Here is a 21,175-nt window from a genome sequence, read left to right on the forward strand (position 1 = left end):
CAGTTTGCATTTTCTAAATCTTTTTGTCAGAGATTTAAAGTCAAATTGATGCTGTGAGTAAAATGTTTTCTTGGTTGTGATGAACATGGAACATAGAACTAGAATATAGAATATAGACAAGGAACAGGCCCTTTGGCCCATAATGTCTGTGCTGAACACGATGCTGAAATCAACTCTTATCTGCCTGCTCGTGATCCATACCCCTCCATTCCCTGCATATCCATGTGCCCATCCAAAAGTCTCTTAAACACCACTGATGTACCTGCCTCCAGCTGTTAAATCCAAGTTTGGCCATCCAGGATTGGAATACCTGCCGCATTCTGGTCAAGAGTCCGAAGAAGGGTTCCGACCCAAAACATCACCCACTCCTTTTCTCCGGAGATGCAGCCTGACCTGTTGAGTTGTGTTGGAAGATTCTGGCCAACCTCCTCTGCACCCTATCCAAAACCTCCACATCCTCCCTGCAATGGGGCAACCGGAACTGCACGCAATACTCCAACTGCAGCCTGGCCAAAGTCCGACAAAGCTGCATCATGACTTCCTGACTCTCACATGCAATACCCCAGCAAATGAAGGTGAGCACACCCTAAGCCTTCTTCACCACTACATCAACTTGTGGATTTGTTTTCAGTTCTAGCAATCAAATAATGCACTCAAATGCATTGAGTACTTTTAAAAAGCAGCTGTGTAGGTGATCCCAGTTACTTCGGGGCTGGAGGTATAGTAAGAAAATAACTGCAGATCCTGGTACAAATCGAAGGTATTTATTCACAAAATGCTGGAGTAACTCAGCGGGTCAGGCAGCATCTCAGGAGAGAAGGGATGGGTGACATTTCGGGTCGAGACGTCTGAAGAAGGGTCTCGACCCGAAACGTCACCCATTCCTTCTCTCCTGAGATGCTGCCTGACCCGCTGAGTTACTCCAGCATTTTGTGAATAAATACCTTCGATAGGGGCTGGAGGTCAACTTTTCAAAATGGCACATATCCACCTGGTCTCATTTACCTCTGTGTTTTACTGCACTGCAGATTGATTCTGATGGCGCCCCACTTATCAGGAGAGCCGTCAGTACCAGATGAGTCCCGTGACCATTTCACGTTGACAACACAGCCATTATTCTTCGGTTTCATCTTCTCCATAGAAACTAAAACGTCTGTTCACTAATTGAGATCTGTTGAGCAACGTGCACACAAGGAACTGCAGACGCTCGCTTACAAAAACATGACATTAAGTGCGAGAGTCTCGACGCCGAACGTCACCCATCCATTTTGTCCAGAGATGCAGCCTGACCCACTGAGTTACTCCGGCACTCTGTCTCTTCCATTGAGCAAATGTGGATATACATTTGGATGCCACTCATGCTAACTCGTGAAAAGGAGGTTCAGTGAATCAGTGTGCAGCGGTAGAGTTGCTGTCACACAGCGCCAGAGACCCAGGTCCAATCCCAACTACGGGGGCCGCCTGTACGGAGTTTGTAACGTTCTCCCCATGACCACATGGATTTCCCCAGGTGCTCCGGTTTCCTCCCACACTCCAAAGACGTGCGGGTTTGTAGGTTAATTGGCCTCTGTAAAAATTGCAAATTGTCCCCACTGGCTCCCAGTACGGTACAGAATCAACTTCAAGCTCCTCCTATTCACATACAAAGCCCTAAATGGGCTTGCCCCCCCCCCCACCCATATCAAAAATCTAACCCACCACTCTATCTCCAGGTCCCTCAGGTCGGCCGACTTGGGGCTACTCACTATCCCGCGGTCTAGGCTTAAGCTCAGGGGTGACCGCGCTTTTGCGGTTGCAGCTCCTAGACTGTGGAACAGCATCCCACTCCCCATCAGAACTGCCCCCTCCATCGACTCCTTCAAGTCATGGCTCAAAACCTATTTCTACTCCCTAGCATTTGAGACCCTCTGAGGGGGCGCTGTGAACTGTTTATGTATGTGCTGTTATGTTTGTGTGCCATTGTATGTTCGTTCTTAGTACCTGAACTGATGTACAGCACTTTGGTCAACGTGGGTTGTTTTTAAATGTGCTATACAAATAAAATTGACTTGACTTAACTTGACTAGTATGTAGGATAGTGCCAGCCTACAGAGTGATCGCAGGTCAGCATGAACTCAATGGGCCAAAGGGCCTGTTTCCACGCTGTAATTCTAAACTCTAAAAGTTTCCAGTAAAGTATATTATTATATACTTCCCTAACCTCTGCATTCTTCATGACAAATGACAAAACAGTGGATTATATTAGCTCCCTGTCCATCACACCTCACCACCAGCAGGCAGTGATTATAGAGACCCATCTTCAGGATGTTCTGCAATATGTCATTCTGTTCCACCGGCACAATCCCCTCACCCACTCACACCTGCCTCAAAGTACAAGGTTAGCTGACCTCCACACCATGCTGCCTTGGAAATACACCACAGTTCCACTGCTCCAGTTACTCCGCAGGTCAGGCAGCACCTCTGGAGGACACGGACAGGTGACGTTTCAGGTTGGGACCCTTCTTCAGACTGATTGTAGTGGGGGGAGTGGAGGGGGAGAAGATGGGATTAGTGGTGGGGCAGGACAGAGTGATAGGTGGATACAGATGAGAGGGGTTTGATTGGCAGAAGGGCTGCACGGTGGCACTGGGCTAGAGTTGCTGCCTTACAGCGCTTAATGTCAGGTTCGGTCCCGACTACGGGTGCTGTCCATACGGAGTTTGTATGGTCTCCCCGTGACCTGCATGGGGTTTTTTCCGAGTTCTTCGGTTTCCTCCCGCACTCCATAGACAGTAAATGGCTTGGTAAATGCAAATGTGAAATGTAAAAAAGTAAAAATTGTCCCTCGTGCGTGTTGGGCAGTGTTAGTGTGTGGGGATCGCTGGTCGGCATGGACTCGGTGGGCCGAAGGGCCTGTTTCCACGCTGTATCTCTAAACTAAACTAAAAGATGATTGAGATGGGTCTGACCTGAATCATTGCCGATTCATGTCCTCCAGAAATGCTGCCTGGCCCGATGAGTTACTCCAGCGCTTTATGTCTTTTTTTTGGTAAACTGGTACTGCGGTTCGTTATGTCTACAGATCCACAGAACTATATTCTGTGCTCTGTGTCTTCCCCCTTTGCTCTACCTATTGTTCTTGAGTTTGATTGGATTCATGTGTGTCTGGGCCGCTCAGGAGCGCAACGGCATTGTTGCTGCCTCACAGCGCCACAGACCCTGGTTCAATCCCGACTACGGGTGCTGTCTGCAAGGAGTTTGTACGTTCTCCCCGTGACCTGCGAGGGTTTTCTGAGATCTTCGGTTTCCTCCCACACTCCAAAGACGTACAGGTCTGTAGGTTAATTGGCTTGGTATAATTGTAAATTGTCCCCAGTGTGTGTAGGATAGTATTGATAGTGCTGGTCGGTGTGGACTCGGTTGGCTGCATCTCTAAACTAAGCTGAACTAAACTAAAATGATCTGTTTAGATAGCATAGCCTTGCACTGTGGCATGGTGCACATGACAATGAAAAACCTAAACCAATCTCCCTGTGCTTGGACCAAAGTCACCCATAGCCATCCTTCGAGCAGCAGCCTGAAGCCGTGGCCTGGTGTAGAAGGGAAGCCCGATGGAGATGGTTCCAGGCCAGTTGGGAGATTGAAGCAGGACTTGGGGAGCACAGAAATAATTGTCCCTGATGAGGGTAAGCAGTGGATCTAATTATCCACACAGAACGCCGCCACTTTCATTGCCGCCTAACCGCTGGAAAAAAAACACGTATTTAAGATGTCAGCTTGCAGCAAATTCTTTTCACATTTTCACGATAATTAGAAAGGAACTTGCTCGTCACTTGTCAGGCAGAAATATTTGCTGCAGGCCTTTGAATTCCCTCGTCTACACTGGGCAGCAGCAATAATTGGAATAAGAAACAGAAGCATTTACTGCAGGAGTCCATTCGGAAGCAACATGCTGCAGTGAATCTAGTTCAGTGAAGGACAGAGGGTAATGAGAGATTATTATTACATATTTGGCTTTGTATGTTAAATCCTAGAGACTTTTTCATGTGTTCAGGGTCGGGGTGCCACCCCGATATGTTCTTATATGTGCCTGAACTAACCTCCACCGTGTGCCTGTGCATCTTAATCCACCTTGTTTAGAGATTCCCTAATTTTCGAGATTATATTTAGCTAATTTCAAGTAACCCTTGCATTCCCTCTCTCTCCCCCACCCTAGTGTTCCTGCTATTTTCACTGATTGTATCCCTTCGTATCCCTACGGTGGCGTAGCGGTAGAGTTGCTGCCTTACAGCGAATGCAGCGCCGGAGACTCAGGTTCGAACCTGACTACGGGCGCCGTCTGTACGGAGTTTGTACGTTCTCCCCGTGACCTGCGTGGGTTTTCTCCGAGATCTTCGGTTTCCTCCCACAATCCAAAGATGTACAGGTATGTAGGTTAATTGACTGGGTAATATGTAAAAATTGTCCCTAGTGTGTGTAGGATAGTGTTAATGTGCGGGGATCGCTGGGCGGTGCGGACCCAGTGGGCCGAAGGGTCTGTTTCCGCGCTGTATCTCTTAAAAAAAAACTTTTTAAAAACCTCCACAGCCAACAATAGACCACTTAGCCATCAGTGCCGGCTCTGATTTATCCTCTACATTTTCATACCTCTAGTTTCCCTCTCTCCTGACTCTGTCTGAAGAAAGGTCTTGACTCGAAATGGTACCTATTCCTTTTTTCCAGAGGTGCAGCTTGACCCACTGAGTTATTCCAGCATTTTGTGTCCAAATTTTGTTTAGAGATACAACGTGGAAACAGGCCCTTTAGCACACCGACCAGCGATCATCCATTCACTAGTTCTACCCTACAAACTCGGGACAATTTGCAGAAGCCAAATAACCTACAAACCTGGAGTAACACAGCGGGACAGACAGCATCTCTGGAGAAAACGAATAGCTGGCATTTCGGGTCGGGATCCTTCTTCAGATGCTGCCTGACCCGTTGAGTTACTCCAGCATTTTGTGTGTACCTTCGGTATAAACCAGCACCTGCAGTTCCTTCCCACACAACCTACAAGTCTACATCTCTTTGGAGTGTGGGAGGAAACCGGAGCACTCAGAGAAAACCCACACAGGTCACGGGGAGAACGTACAAACTCTGTACAGACAACACCCGTAGTCAGGATGGAACCTGGGTCTCCGGCGCTGTATGGCAGCACCTCTCCCACTGCTCCACAGTGCCACCCCGATATGTTCTTATATGTGCCTTCAGTATTTTTGTTTAAATCCTTGCCACAGATAGACATCAGAGCGGGAGATATTTGTCCAAAGTGGATATCCATGAGTTAGTCTTTGGATTTGTCCCTGCTGCAAGAACTGCCTTGATCGCAGGTCGAGTAAGCAAGGGAATGGTCCACAGAGTGAGGTGTAAGAAGACAGGAGGAGCGGGCAATACAGTGACCCAGCGGGAGAGTTGCTGCCTCACAGCATCAGAGACCCGGGTTCCATCCTGACCTCGGCTGCTGCCTGTGTGTTGTATCTGTACAGCTCAAACTCCATCATCAAGTTTGCTGATGACACTGTGGTGGTGGGCCGGATCTCCAACAACGATGAGAAGGCCTACCGGGAGGAGGTGGCTGATCTGGCACTCTGGTGTCAGGACAATAGCCTCCTCTTGAATGTCACAAAAACGAAGGAGCTGATTGTGGACTTTAGAAGGGCTAAACATCCAAGGACGTACACGCCACTGGAGATAAATGGGTCTACTGTGGATAGGGTGAGCAGTTTTAAATACTTGGGAGTCCACATCACAGAGGATCTGACGTGGGCAACGCACATTGCCGCACTGGTGGGTAAGGCTAAGCAGCGCCTTTACCACCTTAGACAGCTGAGGAAATTCAGAGTGTCTCTGAGGATCCTTCATTGCTTCTACTCTGGGGCTGTAGAGAGCATCCTGTCCGGCAACATTACAGTCTGGTTTGGGAACAGCTCTGCTCAGGACAGGATGGCCCTGCAGAGAGTAGTGCATTCGGCAAAACGCACCATGGGAACTACACTCATCCCGCTGCAGGACCTATACATCAGGAGGTGCAGATCCAGAGCAAGTAAGATCATGAGGGACCCCTACCACCCCAGCAACGGACTGTTCCAGGTGTTATGGTCAGGCAAACGCCTCCGCTGTCACGCTGTGAAAACGGAGAGGATGAGACGGAGTTTCTTCCCACAGGCCATCAGGACTGTCAACTTTTATAACTCGAGAGACTACATTTTTGTCTACACTATAGTAACTTTATTAACTTTATTTATATGCTGTAACTGTAATTCGTTTTGTGCACAATCCGCAGGCATTGCCACTTTCATTTCACTGCACATCGTGGATGTGTATGTGACAAATAAACTTGACTTGACTTTCTCCCTGTGACTGCGTGGGTTTTCTCCGGGTGCTCCAGTTTCCTTCAACATCCCAAAGAGGTGCGTGTTTGTAGGTTAACTGGCTTCTGTAAATTGTCCCTAGTGTTTAGGGAGCGGATGAGAAAGTGGGATAACATAGAACTAGAGTATGGGTGATCGATGGTCGGCGTGGACTCGGTGAGCCAAAGGGCCGGTTTCCATGCTGTTGAACACTTGCTAAAATGGTGTACATTGATTTGGCTCAGGGTCATTGGGCAATAAATGTTGTGTATCCACATACAGCATGTAACCCCCATCTACACTAGTCCCACCATGGAAACAGGCCCTTTGGCACAACTTTCCCACACTGACCAACATACCCCATCTACACTAGTCCCGCCATGGAAACAGGCCCTTTAGTTCATCTTGTCCATGCTGACCAAGTTAGCATTTGGGGCTAGTCACATTGCCTGCAATTGGCTCATATCCCTCTAAACCCTTCCTATCCATGTACCTGTCCAAAAGTCTCTTAAATGTTGTGATAGTACCTACCTCAAAAACCTCCTCCAGCAGCTCATTCCACAGACCCACTACCTTTTGTGTAAAAAGATTACCCCTCAGGTTCCTATTAAATCTTTCCCCCCTCACCTTAAACCTGTGTCCTCGTTCTCGATTCCCCTACTTTGGGCAAATAAACTCTCTGCGTTTACCCGATCTATTCCTCTCGTGATTTTATACACCTCTACAATATCGCCCCTCACCTCCCTGCACTCCATGGAACAAAATCCTAGCCTGCTCAACCTCTCCCTGTTGCTCAAAGAGATAAAGATCATGAGGGTTTATTCACAAAATGCTGGAGTAACTCAGCAGGTCAGGCAGCATCTCGGGAGAGAAGGAATGGGTGACGTTTCGGTTCGAGACCCTTCTTCAGACTGGAGGAGTTGGGTAAGGTGAATACTCACAGTCTTTACCCCCAACGTAGAGGATTCTAAAATGAGAGAGCATGGACAAGGTGAGAGGGGGGAGATTTAACAGGGACATGGGGGGCACATTTTCACTCAGTGGGTAGTCCACATCTGGAATGAGCTGCCAGAGGAAGCAATAAAAGTAGATACAGTTGCGACTTCTAAAAGACAATTGGATGGACATATTGGATTGGAAGGGTTGAGAGGGATATGGGCCAATAGCAGGCAAATGTGACCTGCCCCAAATGTTAACTTGGTCGGGAAGGAGAAGATGGGCCGAAGGGCCTGTTTCCATGCTGTACAGGTGCATGACTCTCTGTGTAGGGTGGAACTGCAGGTGCTGGTTCATACTGAAGATGGACACTAAACCCTGGAGTAACTCAGCGGGTCAGACTGCCTGAGATGCTTCCTGGCCCGCTGAGTTACTCCAGCATTTGGTGTAAGACTCCATGACTGATCTTGAAGGTACAATTCAGGGCAGAGGCCAACTTAATAATTGAGGCTGGTTCTGTGCCTTTGGCCGTAGGCTTCTCTCACCCACTTGTTGGTGTGTCAGCACCCGAGAATTCGCAAGCTGTACATCAAAGCAAAATCTTTCCCATGCTTAAAAGGGATAACACGAATTATCAGGCTAATTAAAATGTTCAAGTCGAGAGTACTTTCATAACATCGCATGCTCAAATGACAATTATAACTGGTTTAATTAAGAACAATTAAAGAATTAGTTAATCATGCCGAGTGGATCAAATATCCCATCGTATTTTGTTGGCTTTGTGTTCAATCAATCATCTTCATTACACAAATGGACACAATTATTCCAATTAACAAACATCAAATAACACAATAAACCTTTTTTTTTCAAAGCTAACGTTCTTAAAGCAGCATCACAAAACAGATTATTTCAGAGCACTTTAGTTTGAGTTTGGGATATACAGAATGGAAACTGGCCCTTTGGGTCCATACCGACCATCGATCACACGTTCACGATAGTTCCATGTTATCCCACTTTCTTTCTCATCCACTCCCCACACACTAGGGGATGGAGGTTACAGAGGGTCAATTAACCTAAAAACCCGCATGTCTTTGGGATGTGGGCGGAAACCTGAGCACCCAGAGGAGACCCACGTGGTCACAGGGAGAACGTGTAAACTCCACACAGACGGCACCAGAGGTCAGGATTGAATCCGGAATTCTGGTGCAGTAAGGCAGCATTTTGACAATAGACAATAGACAATAGGTGCAGGAGGAGGCCATTCGGCCCTTCGAGCCAGCCCCACCATTCAATGTGATCATGGCTGATCGTCCACAATCAATAATCCCTTCCTGCCTTCTCCCCATATCCCTTGATTCCACTAGCCCCTAGAGCTCTATCTATCTCTCTCTTAAATCCATCCAGTGATTTGGCCTCCACTGCCCTCTGTGGCAGTGAATTCCACAGATTCACAACTCTCTGACTGAAAAAGTTTTTCCTCATCTCCGTTCTAAATGGCCTACCCCTTATTCTTAAACGGTGGCCCCTGGTTCTGGACTCCCCCAACATTGGGAACATGTTTCCTGCCTCTAACGTGTCCAATCCCTTAATAATCTTATACGTTTCGATAAGATCCCCTCTCATCCTTCTAAATTCCTACTGTATACAGTTATACCGGCTGCACCACTGTGCCGCCCTAATCCTGCTTACATTTTTATTTTGTGACTGTTGCTTTTTGCACCACTCATTATCTCCACTTCTAAAACTAAATGTACAAATGTATTAAATAGTAAGTAACCAAAAGTCCATGCATTTTAACCTAGAAGAGTTGACACTGGTTTATATTGTGATGGGATGCATCAGTACTGGGACCTCTATTACCTACCCGTTTTCTCCAGCGATGCTACCTGTGAGTAATGGTTTGAGTACAATCTAGCCATACAGGTCGAGCAAAAAGAGAAAGGAAACTGAGAGCACAGAAACAAAGAACTGCAGATGCTGATTTACAAAAAAAGACACAAGTGCTGGAGGAATAGACCAGGTAGATGCACAGTCTCTTGCCCAGAGTAAGGGAATTGAGGACCAGAGGACATAGGTTTAAGGTGAAAGACAAAATATTTAATAAAAATCTGAGGGGTAACTTTTTCACACAAAGGGTGGTGGGTGTATGGAACAAGCTGCCAGAGGAGGTAGTTGAGGCTGGGACTATCCCAACCTTTAAGAAACAGTTAGACAGGTACATGGATAGGACAGGTTTGGGGGGGTATGGACCAAATGCGGGTAGGTGGACTAGGGTAGCTGGGATATGTTGGGCAAGTTGGGTCAAAGGGCCTGTTTCCACGCTGTATCACTCTATGACTCTATGTAACTGAACAGGTCAGGCAGCATCTCTGGAGAACATAAACGACACTGGTTCGGGTCGGGACTCCTCTTCAGACTGATTGAAAACCGAAGGGGGGGGGGAGTAGAATGTTGAAGAGAGGGGAGGTAGGACAAAGCCTGGCAGGTAACAGGCCAACGCAGGTGAAGAGAGTTGGTTGATATACAAATTGTTGGACAAAAGCAGGAGATGAACAGCCGGAGGTATGAGACAAAAGGACTGAGGAGTTGCGAATCGTGAAGCTAAAGGAAGGAATGTTGGTGGAAGGGGAGGTATGAGACAAAAGGATTGAGTTGCGAATTGTGAAGCTAGAGGATGGAATGTTGGTGGAAGGGGAGGGGGAAGGGAGAAACAGGTACAAATCCAGGTGGGGACAGGGGATGGGAGGGGGTAGAAGGGGTGGGGGGGGGGGATTTATATGGAGGGCGGAAGAGAGCAGGGTGTTTTACAGTTATCTCAACCAGCACAGCACAGGAACAGACCCTTTGTCCATCAATGTTTGAGCCGAACATGATACCAAATTAAACTGATCCCATCTGCTTGTACATGATCCATATCCCTCTATTCCATAATTTGTAGAAGAATATCAATAATACTACCTGCAGTAAAGTATAGTGTTACAGCCAGCGATACAGAGTGTGGATAAAAAGAATGAAATGCATAGGCCACAATGAGGCACGGACATTGTGGGCCAAATGGCCTGTTCCATTTGGGGGAGGGGGAGGGGGAGGGGGAGGGGGAGGGGGAGGGGGAGGGGGAGGGGGAGGGGGAGGGGGAGGGGGAGGGGGAGGGGGAGGGGGAGGGGGAGGGGGAGGGGGAGGGGGAGGGGGGAGGGGGAGGGGGGGTGCCGCACCAATGCAGGAGAGGTTTGGGCCCAACAGGTCCACTTGGTCTAGTAATAACTAGAGGGCAGACTGGGAGTCATAGAGTCATACAATGTGGAAACAGGCCCTTCGGCCCAACTTGCCTATGCCGACAAACATGCCCCATCTACACTGATCCCACCTGCCTGCTTTTGGCCCATATCCCTCTAAACCTATCCAATCCATGTATCTGTCTAAATGTTTCTTAAACGTTGTGATAGTACCTGCCCTAACTACCTCCTCCGGCAGCTCGTTCCATGCACCCACCACCCTTTGTATGAAAAGGTTACCCCTCAGATTCCTATACAATCTTTTCCCCTTCACCTTCAACCTATATCCTTTGGTTCTCGATTCCCCTACTCTGGGCAAGAGCCTCTGTGCGTCTACCCGATCTATTCCTCTCATGATTTTATACATGGACTTTGAAAATGGTGCTAAACATGGGTGCCCCTTGCATGCGGGCTCAGGGGACTATTTCTGTTCCCTTGCTAAGCGAGGATGTGCTCAGGTATGGGAGTACAGTACTGTATGCAAGAAAGGAATTTCACTGTGTGCTTGCACTTGTAACAATAAAAGCACCATTGAACGAAAGAAAGAGGCAGCGTTCTAGCATTCTGGCCATCGTCAGCCACTTCATCAGCGGCTTTGCCTCCAGCAGTCGCTCTGGAGATGAGATGATCAGTGGCAAGGGCTCAGTGTTCACTGCAGCTCGCTGCCGCTTCAGCACTGAGGCAGCTTGCAGCGTTACTGGGAAAGGCAGTCAAGCCAAGTTTAGATGTGGCATGAAGATCTGAGACGCGGAGGAGTGAATATCCATTATTAACAAGAAGGATCCAATTTACCTTCCCCTGGATCTTGAATGGGCCCACGATCAATGGAGGCTTGCGGGCAGCAAGCAATTAAATTACCAGGCTGCATCCCAGAGGCCTGTACTCGCAGTTCAATGCATCATAGCGTCATTGAGCAGGGAAACTGGCCCTTCGGCCCACCGAGTCTGTGCTGACCATCAAGCACCTATTTACATTAATCCAATGCTAATCCCATTTTACTCCCAGTCTGAAGAAGGGTCCTGACCTGAAACGTCACCTATCCATGTTCTCCAGAGATGCTGCCTGACCCATTGAGTTACTCCAGCACTCTGTGAAACGTCACCCATCCATGTTCTCCAGAGATGCTGCCTGACCCGCTGAGTTACTCCAGCACTCTGTGAAACGTCACCTGTCCATGTTCTCCAGAGATGCTGCCTGACCTGCTGAGTTACTCCAGCACTCTGTGAAATGTCACCTCTCCATGTTCTCCAGAGATGCTGCCTGACCCGCTGAGTTACTCCAGCACTCTGTGGTATATCTTTGGCCCAGTATCTGCAGATCCTTGTTTCTACATCATCAATCCATGTTCTCCAGAGATTGCTGCCTGACCTGCTGAGTTACTCGAGCATTTTGTGTCTTTTTTTTTAGTAAACCAGCATCTGCAGTTCCTTGTTTCTGTTAATCTCATTATATTCTCGTCCTGCTCACATCAATGCCCCCACCCCACCTCTCTACCCCCCACCCCACCCCACCCTCCACCATTTACCCACACAATAAACACTATGTAAATTTGCTCACCTGACAATAGGGTGGCTTTGGGATGTGGGAGGGAATTGGTTTAGGTTTAGGACATCAGGGGCATCTTTTTAGCTCAGGGTAATCCATATAGAGTCATACAGCACGGAAACAAGTCCTTCTGCCCAACTTGCCCAACCTGTCCAAGATGCCCCATCTACACTAGTCCAACCTGTCTGCCTTAGGCCCATATATCCCTCTAAACCTATCCTGTCCAGGCACCTGTTCAAGCACCTTTTAAATGCTGTTCATGGTACCTGCCTCAGCTACCTCCTCCGGCAGCTCGTTCCATACACCCACCGCCCTTTGTGTGAAAACGTTACTTTATCTGAATGAGCTGCCAGGCGAAGCGGATACAATTATGGCTTTTAAAAGGCATATGGACAGATGTATGGATAGGAAGGATTCTGAGTTAGTATTATAGGCTAAATGCAGGCGAATGGGACTAGCCCATTGGTTAGTCGGCATGGACATGGTGGGCCGAAGGTCCTGTTTCCATGCTGTTCAGCTCTGTGACTCCATAAGAATTTGTGAAAGAGTCAACAGGTATCTTTTGGGCAGAAGGCTGATGAAGGAATGTGAGGTGTGGGCAACTGCAGGGTAAAATGTACAAACAAAAATCCCCTTATGTCTAACCTTGGACACAGCTCAATTTCTCCAGTCAATAAAGTGCATGAATAATTTATTAAAATGATTGATTGGAGCTGTGGTGGACTTTAATTTTTTCACCAATGCAATCACGTTTAGGATTGGACGATGTGCATCAATGATAGCTCACGTTTACATTCAATATCTTGTGTTTAATGTGCAAATTCATTCAAAACCGTCTGGAATGACAGAAACATGTTATAGTACAGCGAAGGCCAGAAGGAAAAGCCTTTCCGGTGGTGCTGGGCGGTACTGAGAGAGTTGCAGTGCTGATTATCATATCACATCATCATATCATATATATACAGCGTGGAAACAGGCCTTTTCGGCCCACCAAGTCCGCGCCGCCCAGCGATCCCCGCACACTAACACTATTAACACTATCCTACACACACTAGGGACAATTTTTACATTTACCCAGCCAATTAACCTACATACCTGTACGTCTTTGGAGTGTGGGAGGAAACCGAAGATCTCGGAGAAAACCCACGCAGGTCACGGGGAGAACGTACAAACTCCTTACAGTGCAGCACCCGTAGTCAGGATCGAACCTGAGACATTTCACAGAGTGCTGGAGTAACTCAGCGGGTCAGGCAGCATCTCTGGAGAACATGGATAGGTGACCTGCGTGGGTTTACTCCGAGTTCTTCGGTTTCCTCCCACACTCCAAAGACATACAGGTATGTAGGTTAATTGGCTGGGTAAATGTAAAAAAAAAAAAATTGTCCCTAGTGGGTGTAGGATAGTGTTAATGTACGGGGATCACTGGGCGGCACGGACTTGGAGGGCCGAAAAGGCCTGTTTCCGGCTGTATGTATATGATATGATATGATATGAAAGGATATTTCATCATTCTGAAGACGTGTGCAGTTTTGGTCTCCAAATTTGAGGAAGGATATTCTTGCTATTGAGGGTGTGCAGCGTAGGTTTACTAGGTTAATTCCCGGAATGGCGGGACTGTCATATGTTGAAAGACTGGAGCGACTAGGCTTGTATACACTGGAATTTAGAAGGATGAGAGGGGATCTTATCGAAACGTATAAGATTATTAAGGGGTTGGACACATTAGAGGCAGGAAACATGTTCCCAATGTTGGGGGAGTCCAGAACAAGGGGCCACAGTTTAAGAATAAGGGGTAGGCCATTTAGAACAGAGATGAGGAAAAACTTTTTCAGTCAGAGTTGTGAATCTGTGGAATTCTCTGCCTCAGAAGGCAGTGGAGGCCAATTCTCTGAATACATTCAAGAGAGAGCTAGGTAGAGCTCTTAAGGATAGTGGAGTCAGGGGGTATGGGGAGAAGGCAGGAACGGGGTACTGATTGAGAATGATCAGCCATCATCACATTGAATGGTGGTGCTGGCTCGAAGGGCCGAATGGCCTCCTCCTGCACCTATTGTCTATTGTCCATTGTCTATTGTCCTGACCCGAAACGTCCAGAGATGCTGCCTGACCTGCTGAGTTACTCCAGCACTTTGTGTCTTTTTCTGTAAACCAACATGTGCAGTTACTTGTTTCCACATCAGGTTCTAGAAATTTGGTGCTTATTTTGGTGGTTAATTTCTACAATCATGAGTATTTTTACAGAACAATTTCTTTTACAGGGCAACTTCTCTTGTGCTCCAATCCATCATCTCCAGGAGATATCCTGTGGCATCTTCCATGAAAACAGACCCAACATATTGTTTGTCTTATTCAGCATATGCCGTTTCCTTTTTCCAAATCTATTTTTTCTGTCCTTTAGGGATCGACATTGATTGAAAGACAAGTTGATGGAAGTATACACAGAACAACAATGTAAAGGAGAGACACAGAATGAAAAATGGTTGCAGTAGTGGGAGACTCTAGGACCAGGGGGCACAGCCTCAGAATAAACGGGTGTACCTTCAGGAAGGATATGAGGAGGAATTTCTTCAGCCAGAGGGTGGTGAACCTGTGGGTTTCAGTGCCACAGACAGCCGTGGAGATTAAGTCATTGGGCATTTTTAAAGCAGAGATTGATAGGTTCTTGATTAGTCAGGGTGTCAATGGTTATGGGGAGAAGGCAGGGGAATGGGGTTGGGAGGGGAAGATAGATCAGCCATGATTGAACGGTGGAGTAGACTCGATGGGCCGAATGCCCTAATTCTGCTTCTATGACCTATGAACTCATGAAGTGTGGTGACCGAACATGATGTCACATCTGCTTTGGGTGGCACAGTGGCTCAGCTCACCGAGACCCGTGTTCAATCCTGACCACAGGTGGAGTTTGCACGTCCTCCAAGGGAGCACGAGGGTTTTCGCCGGGTGCTCCTGCTTCCTTCCACACTCCAAAGACATGCAAGTTTGTTGGTTAATTGGCCTCTGTAAATTGCCCCTGCTGTGTATGGAGTGTGTAGAACGAGTGTGTGCATGGTTGATCGATGGACTCTGTGAGCTGGAGGACTTGTTTCCAAACTACATCTCTAAACAGGCCCTTCGGCCCACTGAGCCCACGCTGCCCATTGATCACCCAAGCACTAGTTCCATGTCATCTCGCTTTCTCATTCTACACACTAGACTTATGCTGGGTGCTGGTTATCTTGTTTTGAGTGACCGACCAATGTTAATAATGGTTTATTACCGTCATGTGTTCCCAGATTCAGTTTAGAGTTTAGTCTAGAGACAGAGACTCCAAAGACTCAAAAGACTTAGAGACTCCAAAGACGTACAGGTAATTGACTGGTTAATTGACTGGGTAAATGTGTTAAAAAAAATCGTCCCTAGTGTGTGGGTGGGATAGTGTTAATGTGCGGGGATCGCTGGGCGGCGCGGACTCGGTGGGCCGAAGGGCCTGTTTCCACGCTGTATCTCTAAAAAAAATTTTTTTTGAAAGAGCACAGAAACAGGTCTTTCGTCCCATCGAGTCCACGCCAACCACTGATGACCCGTTCACACGAGTTCCACGTTAACCCACTTTCTCATCCACCCCCGACACACTAGGGGTAATTTTTACAGAGGCCATTTAACCCACAAACCCGCACGTCTTTGAGAAGTTGGAGGAAACCGGAGCACCCGAAGGAAATGCAAGCGGTCACGAGGGGAACGCACAACAACGCACACAAACAGCAGCCCAGGTCAGGATCGAACCCGGGTCTCTGGCGCTGTGAGGCAGCGGCTCTACACTATGCACCACTGTGCTGCCCCTTTTTGCCGAGAAGAAACCCATTGAGCCCTTGTGTATGAGAACGTGCAAACGATGCCGGAAAGGATTTGAAGAGGTGAATTTCTCGGCTAGTTTCCAACACTCCACGAAAGATCCTTCGCGTGCCAGCGACTCTCTGGAAAAACGGCGTGGCGGCCACAGGAAGGGTTAAATGGTGCGCGGCCAACAACAAGAGTATTCGAGACACCGCACTCGGAGAAGAAGATAACTCCTGCAGCCAAGCCTCTCAGCTGTCGTGATTAATCCGCACCTGCTCCTTTAATTTATGGATGCCTGTCCTGTTTTCGTGTTCAATTCTTCAGCGCTTGCAATAAATATTAAAACGAGAAAGAGCCTTCATTTTTATCATCTGCAGGCTAGTAGCAGGGTCCACGGAATTCTGGCAGGCTCATTACAAGCAGGTTGGGGGAAAAGCTGAGGAAAGCTCATTAATTAACACCAGAATGCCAATAGACATCAAGCAGATGATTAATCATCCAATTCAGTGAAGAAACCCATCCCAGTTATGAATCAGTCTCTTCTCCGCATTAGACCCTTGCTAAATTGACAGAAGCATAATTCCAAGGAGGCTTTTTTCCTAACAATTTTTTTGAAGAGGGAGCACCTTTTTCGAGTCGGAGTCAAACAGCACAGAAACAGGCCCTTTGGCCAACTTGCCCCAGTCGATCTAGATGGCCCATCTACACGAGGAAGACACAGTGGCAGTGTTAGAGCTGCTGCCTTACAGAGCCACCTGATCTGTTAAGTTGTAGTTATAGAGTCATTCAGCACAGAAATGAATCATTTCTGAGCGGCACGGTCGGGCAGCGGTAGAGTTGCTGCCTTACAGCGAATGCAGCGCCGGAGACTCAGGTTCGATCCTGACTACGGGCGCCGTCTGTACGGAGTTTGTACGTTCTCCCCGTGACCTGCGTGGGTTTTCTCCAAGATCTTCGGTTTCCTCCCACACTCCAAAGACGTGCAGGTATGTAGGTTAATTGGCTGGGCAAATGTAAAAATGGTCCCTACGGGGTGAGGATAGTGTTAATGTGCGGGGATCGCTGGGCAGCGCGGACCCGGTGGGCCGAAGAGCCTGTTTCCGCGCTGTATCTCTAAATCTAAAAAAATCTAAACCTAAAAAAAAACAGGCCCTTCTGCCCAACTCAGTCCAGCCAACCACGATGCCCCATCTAAGTTAGTCTCATTTGCCCGCGTTGGCACAAATCCCTCTATGCCTTTCCACTCCATTCACCTGTCCAAGTGTCTTTTAAATGTTGTTCTAGTACCGGACTCAACTGGGGTGACACGGTGGCGCAGCGGTAGAGGTGCTGCCTTACAGCGCCGGAGACCCGGGTTCGATCCCGACTACGGGTGCTGTCTGTACGGAGTTTGGACATTCTCCCCGTGACAGCGTGGGTTTTCTCCGAGATCTTCAGTTTCTCCCACACTCCAAATACGTACAGGTCTGTAGGTTAATTGGCTTGGTATAAGTGTAAATTGTCCCTAGTGTGGGTAGGATTAGTGTTAACATGCAGGGATCGCTGGTCAGTGCGGACTCGGTGGGCCGAAGGGCCTGTTTCCAGGCTATATCTCTAAATTAAACTAGACTACCTCCTCTGGCAAGCCATTCCATTTGCCCACCACCCTCTGAGTACACCTGTTACTCATGACAGGTTCCAGCACCTGTCCTCTCTTGTGCTTCCAACCAATGGTTCAGGTCTGGTCTCCACCATCTGATGGCCCCCAAACTGAAACGTTATCGGTCTCTCTTAAGCGTTCTGTTTCTCTTCCGCAGATGATGCCTGACCTGCCGATATTTTTCCAACCATTTTTTTGTTTTTTGTTTAAAAATAGGACATCTTATTTTCCACTCCCCCCCCCCCCCCCCCCCCCCCCCCCCCTATCTCCTTGACTAGTCAAGGGTGCCAAAGGTTATGGGGAGAAGGCAGGAGAATGGGATTGAGAGGGAAAGATAGATCAGCCACGGTTGAATGGCAGAGTAGACTCTTTAAACTTTAAAGATACATCATGGAAACAGGCCCTTCGGCCCATCGAGTCCACGCCGACCAGCGATCACCCCGTACACTAGCACTAACCTACACATTAGGGACAATTTACAACTTACAGAAACTAATTAACCTACAAACCTGCACGTCTTTGGAGTAGAAACATAGAAACATAGAAAATAGGTGCAGGAGTAGGCCATTCGGCCCTTCGAGCCTGCACCGCCATTCAATATGATCATGGCTGATCATAAAGCTCAGTAGCCTGTACCTGCCTTCTCTCCATACCCCCTGATCCCTTTAGCAAAAAGGGCCACATCTAACTCCCTCTTAAATATAGCCAATGAACTGGCCTCAACTACCTTCTGTGGCAGAGAATTCCACAGACTCACCACTCTGTGAAGAAATGTTTTCTCATCTCGGTCCTAAAAGACTTCCCCCTTATCCTTAAGCTGTGACCCCTGGTTCTGGACTTCCCCAACATCGGGAACAATCTTCCCGCATCTAGCCTCTCCAACCCCTTAAGAATTTTATATGTTTCTATAACATCCCCCCTCAGTCTTCTAAATTCCAGCGAGTACAAGCCCAGTCTATCCAATCTTTCCTCATATGAAAGTCCTGCCATCCCAGGGATCAATCTGGTGAACCTTCTCTGTACTCCCTCTAAGGCAAGAACGTCTTTCCTCAGGTTAGGAGACCAAAACTGCACACAATACTCCAGGTGCGGTCTCACCAAGGCCCTGTACAACTGCAGCAGAACCTCAAATCCTCTTGCTATGAATGCCAACATACCATTCGCTTTCTTCACTGCCTGCTGCACCTGCATGCTTGCTTTCAATGACTGGTGCACCATGACACCCAGGTCACATTGCATCTCCCCTTCTCCCAATCGGTCACCCGGGAGGAAACCCGAGCACCCAGGGAAAACCCACGCGGTCACGGGGAGAACGTACAAACTCCGTACAGACAGCACCCGCAGTCGGGATCGAACCCGGTTCTCTGGCGCTGTGAGGCAGCAATTTTACTGCTGCGCCACCGATGGGCTAGATCGCCTAGTTCTGCTCCTGTGACTTATGAACTTATCAAAGTTTTAATCCCCCCACTGCAATTCCTGGCCCACTCTCCTCACGACAACAAGAGCTGCCAGCCTGCATGAATTACATAGAGAATGCGAGCTTTGTGCGCGTTGTGCTGCGTGACAGGGTCCGCAAGTACATGCGCTCTTACTCCCGCATCCTTTCTTCTTTCCACAGCTCTGCCGGTTTAATGTCTGAGATGTCTTTACAAAGCTCCGTGCAATCTCAGCACCAGGCAGCTGACTTGTCTGCTTGAACTTCAGAGCTTCGTAGAGCCTTTAAAATGCTGCCTCGACAAATATAAATCCCCCCAGCATCTGTACAAGGGCACCAGCCAACACATCTGAAAGAGAGGCAGGAGCTGTCAGTCGCTTATCAAATGAATCTTGTAGCCTGCCTTCATGCCGAGGCTCTTGCCAATGTCCTTCGTGATATGCATTCTGCTCGGGTCTGAACAGATCTAACAGCTCAATTGTCAGACTTGAGTCTTGCACCAGTGTAAGTGTCAGTCACTTAACTTTACAATAAACCTTTATATTTTATTTGGGCGACACGGTGGCAGAGCAGTAGCGTTACTGTGCCAGAGAACTGGGTTCGATCCTGACTACAGGTGCTGGCTGCACAGCGTGGAAACAAGCCCTTCGGCCCAACTTGCCCACACCGGCCAACATGTCCCAGCTTCGCTACTCCCACCTGCCCGCGCGCGTTTGGTCCATCGCCCTGCAACCCTGTCCTATCCACGTACCTGTCCAACTGTTTCTTAAATGTTGGGATCGTCCCAGCCTCAACTACCTCCTCTGGCAGCTCGTTCCATACACCCACCACCCTTTGTGTGAAAAAGTTACCCCATAGATTCCTATTAAATCTTTTCCCCTTCACCTTGAACCTATGTCCTCTGGTCCTCGACTCCCCTACTCTGGGCAAGAGACTGTGCGTCTACCCGATCTATTCCTCTCATGATTTTATACATCTCTAAGATCACCCCTCATCCTCCTGCGCTCTGAGAAGTCCTAGCCTATTCAACCTGTTCCGACAGCTCAGACCCTCTAGTCCTGGCAACAACCTCGTAATGGGATGTTAGAAGCATTATATAAACCCAATTAATTTATTTCTAGCTGAACATTTAGCAGCTTTCTTTAAAATTCCTGCTACCTTGTTCTGGTAACCTGAAAACTATCCATTCCTGCTAATCCACCAGTCAATGCATCTTGCAAATATATTGACTCGTGTCTGCATGGCATCAATTACCTGCCATTAGAAGTATTTTGCTAGATTATTTCCCAGCTAAAAAGCAATGGGATAATAGCGCAAAGTAACTGTCCTCGGACTGACCTGTGACGAAGCCAATCCATTCATAAACAGTGGAACACAAAGTGCTGGAGAAACTCAGCGGTTCAGGCAGCATCTCTGGAAAACACAGATAGGAGGCATTCTTCTTCTGTCCGAAGGACGGTCCCAACCCGAAATATCGCCTATCCACGTCCTCCAGAGATGCTGCCTGGTCCACTGAGTTACTCCAGCACTTTGTGTTCTATGCAAGAGGCTGCAGTTCTTCGTGTCTTATAGATAAACAGAGCCCATCAGTGACATACATTCAATTCAAGCACCTGTCCAAACATCAATAGACACTGGAGAGAAATGGAGATGGCAAATATCCATTTAGATACAACTGCATGAAGACTGGAAATTTCTGCATTTGTATTAATTGTACAACAAGGAAACAAACTAATTATTTAAATTAGTTCTCCCTGCGATGGAGTAGCTCAGCGGGTCGGGCAGCATCTCTGAAGAAGGGTCCCGACCGAAAAAAAATAGTCACCTAACCATGTTTTCTTGCGATGCAGCCTGACCCACTGAGTTACTTCAGCTCTTTGTGGCTATCTCTGGAGAACATGGCTCGGTGACCTTTATGTGTAGGAAGGAACTGCTGGTTGAAACCGAAGATAGACAAAATGCTGGAGTAACTCAGCAGGTCAGAGTGCATTTATTTCACAAAATGCTGGAGTAACTCAGCAGGTCAGGCAGCATCTCAGGAGAGAAGGAATGGGTGACGTTTTGGGTCGAGACCCTTCTTCAGACAGCATGTTTGGAGAAAAGGAATAGGTGATGTTTCGGGTCGAGACCCTTCTTCAGACATTTATGGTCAGGACTCTTCAGA

The sequence above is a fragment of the Rhinoraja longicauda genome, chromosome 11 (genome assembly GCF_053455715.1).
Source record: "Rhinoraja longicauda isolate Sanriku21f chromosome 11, sRhiLon1.1, whole genome shotgun sequence".
Lineage (NCBI taxonomy): Eukaryota > Metazoa > Chordata > Chondrichthyes > Rajiformes > Arhynchobatidae > Rhinoraja > Rhinoraja longicauda.